At 49.7% G+C, this 10,618-nt stretch overlaps 1 long non-coding RNA gene across 1 annotated transcript; it reads left to right on the top strand.

Annotated features, from left to right (window-relative positions):
• Positions 1 to 245: 245 nt before the first annotated feature.
• LOC140623214 (uncharacterized) lies at positions 246 to 1,444 on the top strand. Its single transcript, XR_012022876.1, has 2 exons — positions 246 to 331; positions 1,117 to 1,444. It is a non-coding gene; the product is annotated as an uncharacterized lncRNA (long non-coding RNA).
• Positions 1,445 to 10,618: the final 9,174 nt, after the last annotated feature.

The following is a 10,618-nucleotide window of genomic DNA, read 5'->3' on the forward strand; positions in this document are numbered from 1 at the left end:
AATGCAAAGAGAAAGTGTCTGGAAGAACAATAAAGGAGTTAGAGCAGAGGGTACGGGTGTGTGCAGGAGATTACATTGTTTAATTCCCCTCAAAGGCAAGGTGGTTTCCCAAACAAGAAATGGTTATGTGAAGCCTAGGGGTGGGGGTGGGAGGGCCGACAGGGAGCCTGGTGTCAGGGTTTCACTCTTACAACATTTAACCTAATTTGCCAAGGATGCTGACTCAGAGTTTGTAGGCAGGGCCTAGGCACCCATTTTAGCTCAGCCCCGCGAATGAGACAAGAAAAGTCCAGGCCTCAGGAGCTCCAGTCTTGCTGGGGAGGAAAATCAGGTAAGAACAAAGCAGCCGGGGAAGCGTGATGGGCTAAAGCAGAAGGCAGTGGCTTCATAGGCACAGACACCTCATCCGGGAAGCCTCTGTCTTCCCCTTGGCAACCGATTGCTTCTTCCTTCCCTCCGCACCCCACAGCCCTTGGCCAGCACAGAACTAGGTTTATGCCTTCGCACAGTAAATTATACATTTGTCTCTCTCATTAGACCCGGGGTCGGTACCCTATAGCTCAGGTGGTTCTCGTAAGTGAGGTTTATTAGGACACGGCTGCACCCATTCATTTGCACACGGTCTCCGGCTCCTTTGGTGCCAGAAGGGCAGAGTTGGGTTCTTGGAACGGAAATGGTCTGCAAAGCCGAGAATATTTACTGTCCGGCCCTTTGCAGGGAAAGGGGGCCGACTCCTAATTAGACAACAGGTGGATGGAGGGCAGGGACCGGCTCTTCCTGGTATTTCAACCCTTAGGCACAGCGCTTTGCACACTAATGCTTAATTAAAAGAAGAGGTGTCCAAGCAGGAGAGAGTGAAGAGCATCCAGGGAAACAGTTCAATTACTTAAGAGCAGGAGCCGTTTTCAAGGACTTTAAAAGCCTTCATTTACATACACAGAGTTGATAAGCTAATTGCACAACAATCTTGTCCTAAATTAAAGCAGCCCCTCAGGTCTCGTTAGATAACACCTTGTTAACCTAGTTCAAGGAAACCCGCTGTTTCTCGACAATAATAAAAGTTCAATTTCCATAACCCAGCCTCTGTCTCTCCCCACCACACCGATCTCTCTTTAGTCTGAATCAGACGTCAGATAGACGTCAGGAGACAACCGTGCAAACAACCTGGTGTAGCGTTTCTGGAACGGTAGAGGCTGGCAAGGGCAGCACCATTCTGTGCATTATGCAGTCTAGACCCGGTGTTCGGGGACCGCAAGCGTCCCCAGGGTCGAAGGAAGTGATCACGACGTGGGAAGTTTAAACGTAGCCTCCAAGATTAACATTCCTCGCAACAGAGCAAAACCAACACGAAAGAATGTTTAATTAAAAGTCTCCTAAACAAATGACACTGTGCCATCTCCGACTCAGCTCCTAGAGTTATTTTATAAATCATACTAAACAAGGATCCGAGTGCATTTTAAGATGTTTGGCCTGATGTAGGGGTGGGACCTCCAGATGGGTGCAGAGGAGGACGCACGTTTTGTGGGATCCAAAAGTCATAGAGTTTTAGGGGATGCCTTTAAGAATATGGGTATAGGGCAGGACCTTCTGCAAACATTACACAAATGTTTTGCAAACGTTGCGTTGCGGGGTGGATCAGTGGACCAGGTGGACATTTTGTTAGGGTATTTCCAGAGTTTTGCAATGACCTAGGCAGGTGGGAGGCCCTCAAGTTTCAGTTCCATGGGCCTGAAAGTGAACATTCCCCTGAGTGACTGGGTTGTTAGATCAATGGAGTAAAAAAAAAAAAAAAAAAAAAAAAATACACACACACACACACACAAAAACGCTTGGGAAGCACTGTCAGAGTAGGATTGGACAGTTGTTAAGATTCTGATAAGTCCTGCAGTTCAGAATATTACTGGATCCAGAGTTTTTAAAACTTGTTTTTGCCACAGAGACCCTCTCTGGACAAATGTTTTCAAGCAACTGAGAAGCTTGAAAAGCTCCCCTCCTCTCCTCATCCCTCCCCAATCCCATTTCCTTTTATGAAGTAGCCAAATGGGGCAAGGGCTCCAACCCTTCTGCTGTCTCAGGGCTGAGCTGGGACTCTCCCCAACCTGGGACTGCAGACACAGCAGGTCAGAAAGATGCTTCTCCAGCAGGGGCTGGTTGAGAGACGAGGTCAGGGTCAGACCTACTCATAAGGGGTTTCTTATGTAATAAAATCCTTTCCTTAAAAAAAAAAAAAAAAGAAAGTTCTGCAGCTCACACTTTCTCTTCCTCAGAATTTTAAAAGAATGGGGCATTTTGACTCAATTGAGGGCAAAGGGGGTTGACCTATGGATTCCCAAGTCTCACTTTCTATTAGCATCGTCTTGTTTTTTGTTTTTGTTTTTTTGTTTTTTCTTTGAGTTCAGTGCAAGACTGGTGACATAATTTCAGGTCCCTGTACAAAATGAAAATGCTGGGGGCCCCTGTTTAGAAATTATGTCAAGAGAGTGACAGCTGAGCATTAAACCATGTGGGCAGAGCATTAAACCCCATCTGAGCTGGATCCTCAGACACTGTCCATGAGGCCGGTCCTGGTCTGGTGTGTATTTGTGTTTACTCCTTTGCTCATTTCAAAGTTCAAAGTTCTGCAGACGTGTAAAGTCTGTATGGAAGACCCAGCACTTTAGGAGAGGACCGTGATCTTCACATAATGGGCCACATCTGGGCCCCGCGAGGAGGAGCCTTTGGGGGGTGGATCTGTATGAAGCTTTCTTCGTGTCACCCGGCATCTTCAGTGATTCATCATCAAGGCTGTTTTGTTCACCTTCTCACTGTAATTAGCTGGTGCTTCTCCAGTAAACACACTACTCTAACCTGGGTGTTTCCACAACAGTGTTGTTACCACGGGGCCAGGTGGATGGGGTCGGCATACAACAACTCTCTCTTTCCCTGGCTTGTAATAATTAACTCTTCTACCAGGGGACTCAGTCTAATTGTCTTTCCTGTAAGTGGTTGGTGATTATGAGTGTAGCAATGGGGTGAGAAAGTGGGAACCCAAGAGGGGAACAGCTTCCCCTGTTCTGAGGACCTGCATTTCCAGCAGCCGCGGGAGTGCGGGGTGTGTGGGGAGAGGTAACAGCAGCAGGATGAGGTCCAGTCCTTTCACTGCCTCGTGACTTGGGATTTCAAGTGTGTGTGTGTGTGTGTGTGTGTGTGTGTGTGTGGTCTCAGCAGATAAGGCAAAGCAGGTGCTTTTGATAAGGGGTTTCTGGGCTCCTGTGCCCCACTGCAGATTAAGGAAGGGTTAGCGGTGCACCCTAAGCCGCTCTGAGCTGAGGCCCCCAGAAACCCCTTTAGCAAGTTCATGTTCACTGGGCTCCTCCCTCCCATGCTTTCCACCTGGGATGCCTGTTTCAGTAGCAGGTGCAGCACCCACTCCTGTCCCCAGACTGGCTCTCCCCCAGGTCTGCAGAGCGACCCCATCTTCTCTTGCCGGAGAGGAGGGTGTTGTCCGAAAGCCATGGGAGCCGGGTCTGGAACCCAAGAGCGACCAGGGAAGGCGGTGGTGGTGCGCACGTGCCCTGTTTTCTTGCCTTCAGGCCAGTGAGGGATGGTGTCCTCTCCTGACCCTTGAAAACAGCAGTGGTTTTATTGAGCAAGTTTCCTCCTTTTTCACTTTTTAATCTTTTTGGTTCATGACAGTGAGCCTCTGCATCACTGTCCCTTGTTGCTGAGGGGAGAGCGGGGGTTGGGGGGCGCTCTGTGCTCTGTGGGGTACCCGAGGCCAGCCCAGGAGCCAGGACAGCCTCAGGGGACTCAGGCCAAATGCATGACCGTGACTAAGAGCCTCTTCCTTAAGGGATGCATATTCAGTATTTGTCCAGATGTTAGGCCACGCAGATTGGGGAAATACAGTTCTCGCTCCTTAACCGCCCTCGTAGATTGCCCCCATGTCAGTGTGTCCTTGTGTTTCTCTTCTGTCCCCAGAGCAAACGGGTTTGAGACGCCCTTTGTTGAGCTAGCCATTTCATCGAGGGCATGTTAATCAGGGGGTTGAGAGCGAGCGTGTCAACACGTTCGATCTACCTATTTGTTTCCTTTTTTTTTTTTTTTAAAAAAAAAGATTATTTATTTATTCATGAGACACAGAGCGAGAGAGACAGAGACACAGGCAGAGGGAGAAGCAGGCTCCCCGCGGGGAGCCCTATGCAGGACTCCATCCCAGGACCCCGGGATCACTCCCTGGGCCCAAGAGAGATGCTCAACCCCTGAGCCGCCAGGTGCCCCTAAATATTTGTTTCTAATTGCAGCAGAGGAACCCTAATGAAGTAATAACTTTCTGGGGAGTGGGGATGAAGTAGGTCACTACCTCTTCTCTTTGAAAGTCAGCTCTCACTTGTTCCTGATAGCCTGGCAGTGGCTCTGCCTCGGAAGGCCCAGCCTCCTCTGCCCATTTCTTTAGGCTCACAAGTGGCTTGCTCGCTCCCTCTCTGACCTACCGTGCAACCTCGGGCCAGTCCCTCCCTTTCCTGGGGCTTCCTTTGCCCGAACTGTGTGCAGAGGGCAAAAGACCATCTCTGTGATGGGGAGCGTTGTCCTCACAGCCATCTCTTGACCCGGAGTTGAGCCTGCGGGAGCAGAAAGCCTTGGAGTGTCTGTGAGGTCAGCCTGGGAAGCTCTCAGGGGCCACGCTCTTTGAAACGTAGGGCATTTCTCTACTTCGAGGTAAAACTTCCAAGCTGACACCAGTCTGAGGGTAGGTTTTCTAGGCCAGGCTGGTGGACTTCCTCACTGGGAAAGGAAGCCTCTCGCCTCTCCCACAGCCTCATGCTGGCAATGACAGCCCATGTCACAGAGATAGAGATGAGCCCTTACTGTTTACAGGAGGCCTTACGGTGGGTGAGGACAGCACCGAGGGGCCAAGACGCAGTAGTAGCCCATTTAATCCTTAGGACAGTCCCTTGCACTACCATTTCCATTTTCCCGGGAGGGCTGTTGAAGCTCAAAGGACTCCGGGAGCTCACCCACGCCCAGACAGCTAGCAAGGGGCAGAGCCACACTTGACTACAGCCCACGCTCTCAGCCTCTCGCCTGCATCCTTCTATTCGGCGCCTGTTTAAAGATCCGTTAAAATTGGGGACGCTCCTTCTCTGAGCCATGGCCTGCTTTGATTCTCCTTATCACCGAGAAACCAGACACCAAAGGTCAGAGATGACCAAAATGGTTTAACGCTCTCTCTATCCTTCTGCGATGCAGCGCCAAGTAATCGCTGGGGTTATGCCCACGGCCCAGGGCCTCTGGTGAGGACAGGACACCGTCTTCCGAATGGGCAGCACTCAGCACGAGTTCGCCTCCTTCTTGTTTCGGGGGCGGGTGCCTGGCCCAGTTACCCACTTCCTGTGCCGGGCCTCTTCCGCACAACCAGGGACCCAGCCAGGCTGGGGAAGGGGGCAGGAGGGCGAGGGAGAAGGCCTTAGTTTGCCTGTGGTTCTTCTCCGGGAGAGTTTGCAGACCGGGGGTGACATCGGATCACAGCCCTCTTACCTCATTTGGAAGGCTGAGGAGCAAGTACGGTCCACTCTGTTCTTTTACAGAAAGGCAAGCATGCATGCTCTTTAGACTTTCCAAAGAATTTGCAAACATCACGTATTCCCTGCCCTCTCCATCTTCCGTCCGGTCACTGCCCGGAGCAGCAGGGGGTAGCCCCGGCCGCGGTGCCCTCTACTGCCACATGGTGATGTCGGAGGCGCTCGGGCCCAGGAGGGGCATCCCAGCAATCTGCCCAACTGCTGACCCGGGGGCCGTGTTTTCTGGCTGCAGAGCGTGCTCCCGTCCCGAGTGAGCTTGGCTGGCCTGAGCCTTTGCACATGCCCAGCGGGGTCTGTGTGCTCCACTTGGAAGAGGCAGGAGCCGAGGCCTGGGGAGGTGAGGGACGGAAGGCCAGCCAAGTGGAGCTCGCAGCTGCAGCAGGACCAGGTTTCTTGGCCCCGGTTCCGGGATTCTTTCCACCGACCAGCTCTCCCGTGCAGACGGCTCCGGATGGATGAAAGCACCTTGATTTTCGGGTTCTCTTCTCCTCTCTGTAGACTTCTGACTCACGTGCAGAAGAGTTGCCTCTTTCGAGCTTGGGCCTTGCACCTAAGCAAGTTTCCGTCCGAGGCTGCTGCCTCCAGGAGGAACAGAAAGTCCCCATCGGACTTAGGAAAAATGAAATCAGTCCCAGGCCCCGATCTCTCTGAAAAGTTGTTATTGAATTCTGTGCGTGGCCCTGACCTGGATTTAAAGATTTGCAAGAAGACAAATTCCAAACAGATGCCCATTAGGGCCCTGACAGCCGCAGCTTAAAGATAACATTTACATTCTGCCGGGGTCTGTATCTCTCTGTTCCCTGCTCAGCCCCTCTCCCGCCTCCGGTGGGATCAATACCTCGGTTGAGGTTACACGGAGGTGGCCACATTCTTTTAAGCTGTTTGCTCAGCGCTTGGTTTGCTCTGCTAACATGCCAGGCACTTCTTCCAACAGGCCTGTTTGCCCAGTATTAGGGCTGTTTGCCGAAACACCTACCCCAATCCGAGGGGGCTCAGCTCTCCAAACAGTTGGTCCCCACATCTGTCAATCAATAACGCCAATCGGGTTCCTGATATGGACAGCGAGCGTGGCCAAGTCCAATATTTGCCCAAACACCGCCCCCCTCCCCCTGCACCTGACTCTCCCCCAGCTTGACAAGGTGGACATTCGCCAAGCGCACAGGCTGCTGGGAAGAGGCGATGCTGGCAAACAGGGAGCTGATTCCAGGAAAGAAGGGTGCACGAACAAACATGATAGCTCCTTTATGAGAGGTAATTTACTGAAATACACAGTGATTACCTGCTCATCCAGCCCTGGCGTCATTAGACATGGCAGGCTCAGGGCTCTGGTCTCCCCAGCGCTGGCAAAGGAAAGTGGATCCCAACTTGGAGAAGCTTGAGGTCGGATCCTGGGTTTGGCTTGGCATCACCGGTGATCGGAGGGCCATCGGGTCATTATCAAACCCAGGAAATCAGCTCTGAAGAAGGACGAAATGATAACAAGAGAAAACATACCCTAAAAGGAGGCTGATGTTAGTGGCTACAGCCTTTTAATAGTTTCGGACGTGGTAGGGGTGTCGGTTCACAATATTCTGAATGCACTAAGTGCCACTCAATTGTTCTCTTTCAAATGGTTAATTCTGTGTTATGTGGATATCACCTCAGTTGGAAAAAAAAAAAAAAAAAGAATCCCAGTGAGCCCAGGACATTTACATTTGAGAGACTCTAATGCCTAACTCAGGCTTTGGCTCAGAGTAAATGCTTAATAAATGTTTATTGAAAGAACAATCTAACATTTGCACAGTCAACAAAGCTCTTTGTTATACATTAGCTCATTTCATCCTCAAAGAGCCCTAGGAGATGGGCAGGGTAAGTATTCTTGTGTCACAAAGGAGAAACTGAGGCCGAGAGAGGGGAGTGGTTTGCATGATGTCGCACAGCTGGGAGAGGTGGTGCTGGGATTCAAACCCAAAAACCTCTGGCTTCAGAGTCTGTGCTTGTACAGGCTCATTGTTGTGTCGACCTCATGAGTGCCAGGACGGGAGAGAAACAGATTCTTGCAAATATTACATCCCTCTTCTTTTAGGGTATTTATTACCAAAAATATTTAAAAACTGGACCATCCAGCAAAGCCACTCCTTCTCTGTCAAAGTTCCTAGCACAGTGCTTGATAAATATTTGCTGATTCACTCAGCTGCAGAGATCAGCCTCTGGTTGCTGTGGTGACTGTCCAGAGCAAAGCTTGGGCAGATTAGGGTATCAGTGAAGCCAAAGGACTCTAGGCCGCTGAGTATCTAGAAGGAGGAGCTGGGGTCTCTGGGTGGCGACTCCCAGAAGCCTTTGCTGGGTGCAAGGTGCCCTCTCTGTACACCAATGGTACCGTGCGTAGGGGAGCCTGGGTTGTGGTTGGGCCATCTTACCACTGTCACTTGTTGGCCTAGGTGGCGGTGGGATGGCCTGTCGTTCAAAAATTATGAAGAATTTCAAGACAGTGATGGCTGAGCATGACACCCAGCACGTGTTGCTCTGAGGTCAGGGTTGGAGAGGCTGAGCAGCTCTCAGTGATGTGGGCCTGAGGCAGGTGATCCTGAGACCATCACTTGGCCTCTGGTGAGCATTTGTGAGGGGTCGTGTATGGAGTCGAGAAGTGGGGGGGGGGACAGGAGGAGGAGAAGCCATCTCTTTTCTAGGGCGTCTCCCTTTCTCCTGGGGAGAACTCCAGTATGCTTCCCCGCTCACTCCAAGATCAGAGCAGCCTCCAGACCCGCCTGGGTTTCTACCCTGGCTCTGCTACCTAGAGTCCTTGTGTTGTGGGATAGAGCACTGAACCCCTCAGAGCTGCTGGCTCCTCAGTTATAAAATGGTGGGGCTACTTTTCTCATCAGGTTATTGAGGGGTTCCATGAGAGGATGCCAGGGTGCTTGGCTAGCCCTGTCGGTAGAGCATACGACTCTTGATCTTGTGAATGTGAGCCCCATGTTGGGTATAGAGATTATTTAAAAATACAAGCTTAAAAAAAAATGAGAGGATGCCAAAGGGCCTGGCACGATGCTGGATACACAGCAACCCTCTTCCCAGATCCTAGCACCTCTTCTCCCGACTGAGCGGGGCTGAGCTCCTTCTCAGTTGGACTTGAGTTGGCTAACGGGAAAACATGGATTGAAACCTCGGATGCTTTCAGAGTCTAAGTGGAAAGTAGATATGAAGGAGACAGGCCCCAGAGGCAAGGCATAGGGAGTGGTAGGTACTGTGGTAAACCGGTGGTCTCGTGCCCTACCTAACCCCACTGAATCCAAAGACCAAATTGAAACGGAAGGCTGCTGCCAGTTCATTAGGCAGTGAGGGAGGGAGTTCTCAAAAGTTTTGAGAACTTTTATACAATAAGTTGAAAATTATAGTGACGCCAAGGGGAAAACAAAACGCTGCAAGGTCTTGCATGGTAAGCTATAAATGGGGCTCCGGGTGCCAAAGCAACGAGGGCATCACAGTCCCATGCTTCTCACTGTCCGTGCAGGAGAAGCGGATAGCATGTCCTGGGAGCCAGCTCTGAAAGACACCCCTGGGGACGGCTAGGGTATCTTGGCCTGTGTATGCAGGGTGGGCTGATGGGCACAGGCCTCTAGCCCAGGGAATAAGCAGGTGCAGAGGAGTTCAAGAAAACAACCTGTTTGGCTGAAATTTGGTCTGCTTTTATCGCCCCTGTGCGCCGGCAATTATAAACAATGTCAGTGATAAAATTCTCCTCCGTGAAAAATCTTTCCTTGGCTTAAGGTGTAAGCAAGAGGGGCTTCATGACAGTCATAACCAGTCTGCGAGAATAGGCTTCCCACGAGGACAGATTTATGACCTATCCTTCAATGCACATTTTGTTGTACAACGATGTTCATTTGGAGAACTTCCAGTTGCAGATTTGGCTCCCCAAAGGCGGACCCACCCATGTGCATTCGTTTTGAGAGTTGTTTTGTCAGGCGGCAGGATTGTTTACTTTCCCTGTGAGCATGGTTTGTGTTCTCACCCCCCCTGTGGTAGCACACATTCTTGAGCTTAAAGAAGGAGGTTTGACACGAGCAACCATATAGCCATATAGCGTAGCGATTATAAAGATGCAACACGTAACCTGACTTCTGGAGTGCAGCCATGCTGAGCAACCACTGGAGTTGAGATTTATTTAAAATTTGAAAGGAAAAAAAAAATAAATAAAAATAAAAAAAATAAAATTTGAAAGGACCGGGATCCCTGGGTGGCTCAATGGTTTAGCGCCTGCCTTTGGCCCAGGGCGTGATCCTGGAGTTCTGGGATTGAGTCCCATATCAGACTCCCTGCATGGAGTCTGCTTCTCCCTCTGCTTATGTCTTTGCCTCTCTCTCTCTCTCTCTCTGTGTCTCTCATGAATAAATAAATAAAATCTTAAAAAAAAAATAAAATTTGAAAGGACCAAAGAGTATGAACTGGGAGATGTAACGTTTTTGTTTAGTGAGTGCGTATTTTAGTTCATGCTTGAAATAGTTGACTGAATTTGAATGATGTGTTTTGAATGGAAACTTATTTTGTTATTTTTTAATTGTTTTATTTTTGACATTTAAAAAAATATTTTATTTATTTATTTGAGAGAGGGGGAGAGAGAGTGAGAGGGGGAAGTAGACTCCTTGCTGAGTGGAGAGCCTGATGCGGAACTCGATCCCAGGACCCTGAGATCACGACCTGAGCCGAAGGCAGACACTTAACCAATTGAGCCACCGAGGCATCCCATATTTTTTTTAATGGTTTTAAAAAGAAAAAAAAATCCAGAAAATGGTTTTATCAATAAATGGTATCTTTGGCTGACATTTTAATCTTAGTAAAACCCTCTTGTGAGTTACTGGATAATTATTTACATAAATTATTATTATATCAGACTGTAACCAAAGGATCAAAGTTCAAGCTGCTGGGCATGTATAAACACCATTGTATAAATAATTGTGCTTTCTTTTGGTCCTGTTGGAACTTGGAGTGACTTGCAGTGTCTTGTCGTATTGTGAAACTGGCAACTGGTTCGTAATTGTTCTGAGACTTTAAAGAACTTCCAAGTGGGGCACCTG

The sequence above is a fragment of the Canis lupus genome, chromosome 32 (genome assembly GCF_048164855.1).
Source record: "Canis lupus baileyi chromosome 32, mCanLup2.hap1, whole genome shotgun sequence".
Classification (NCBI taxonomy): Eukaryota; Metazoa; Chordata; class Mammalia; order Carnivora; family Canidae; genus Canis; species Canis lupus.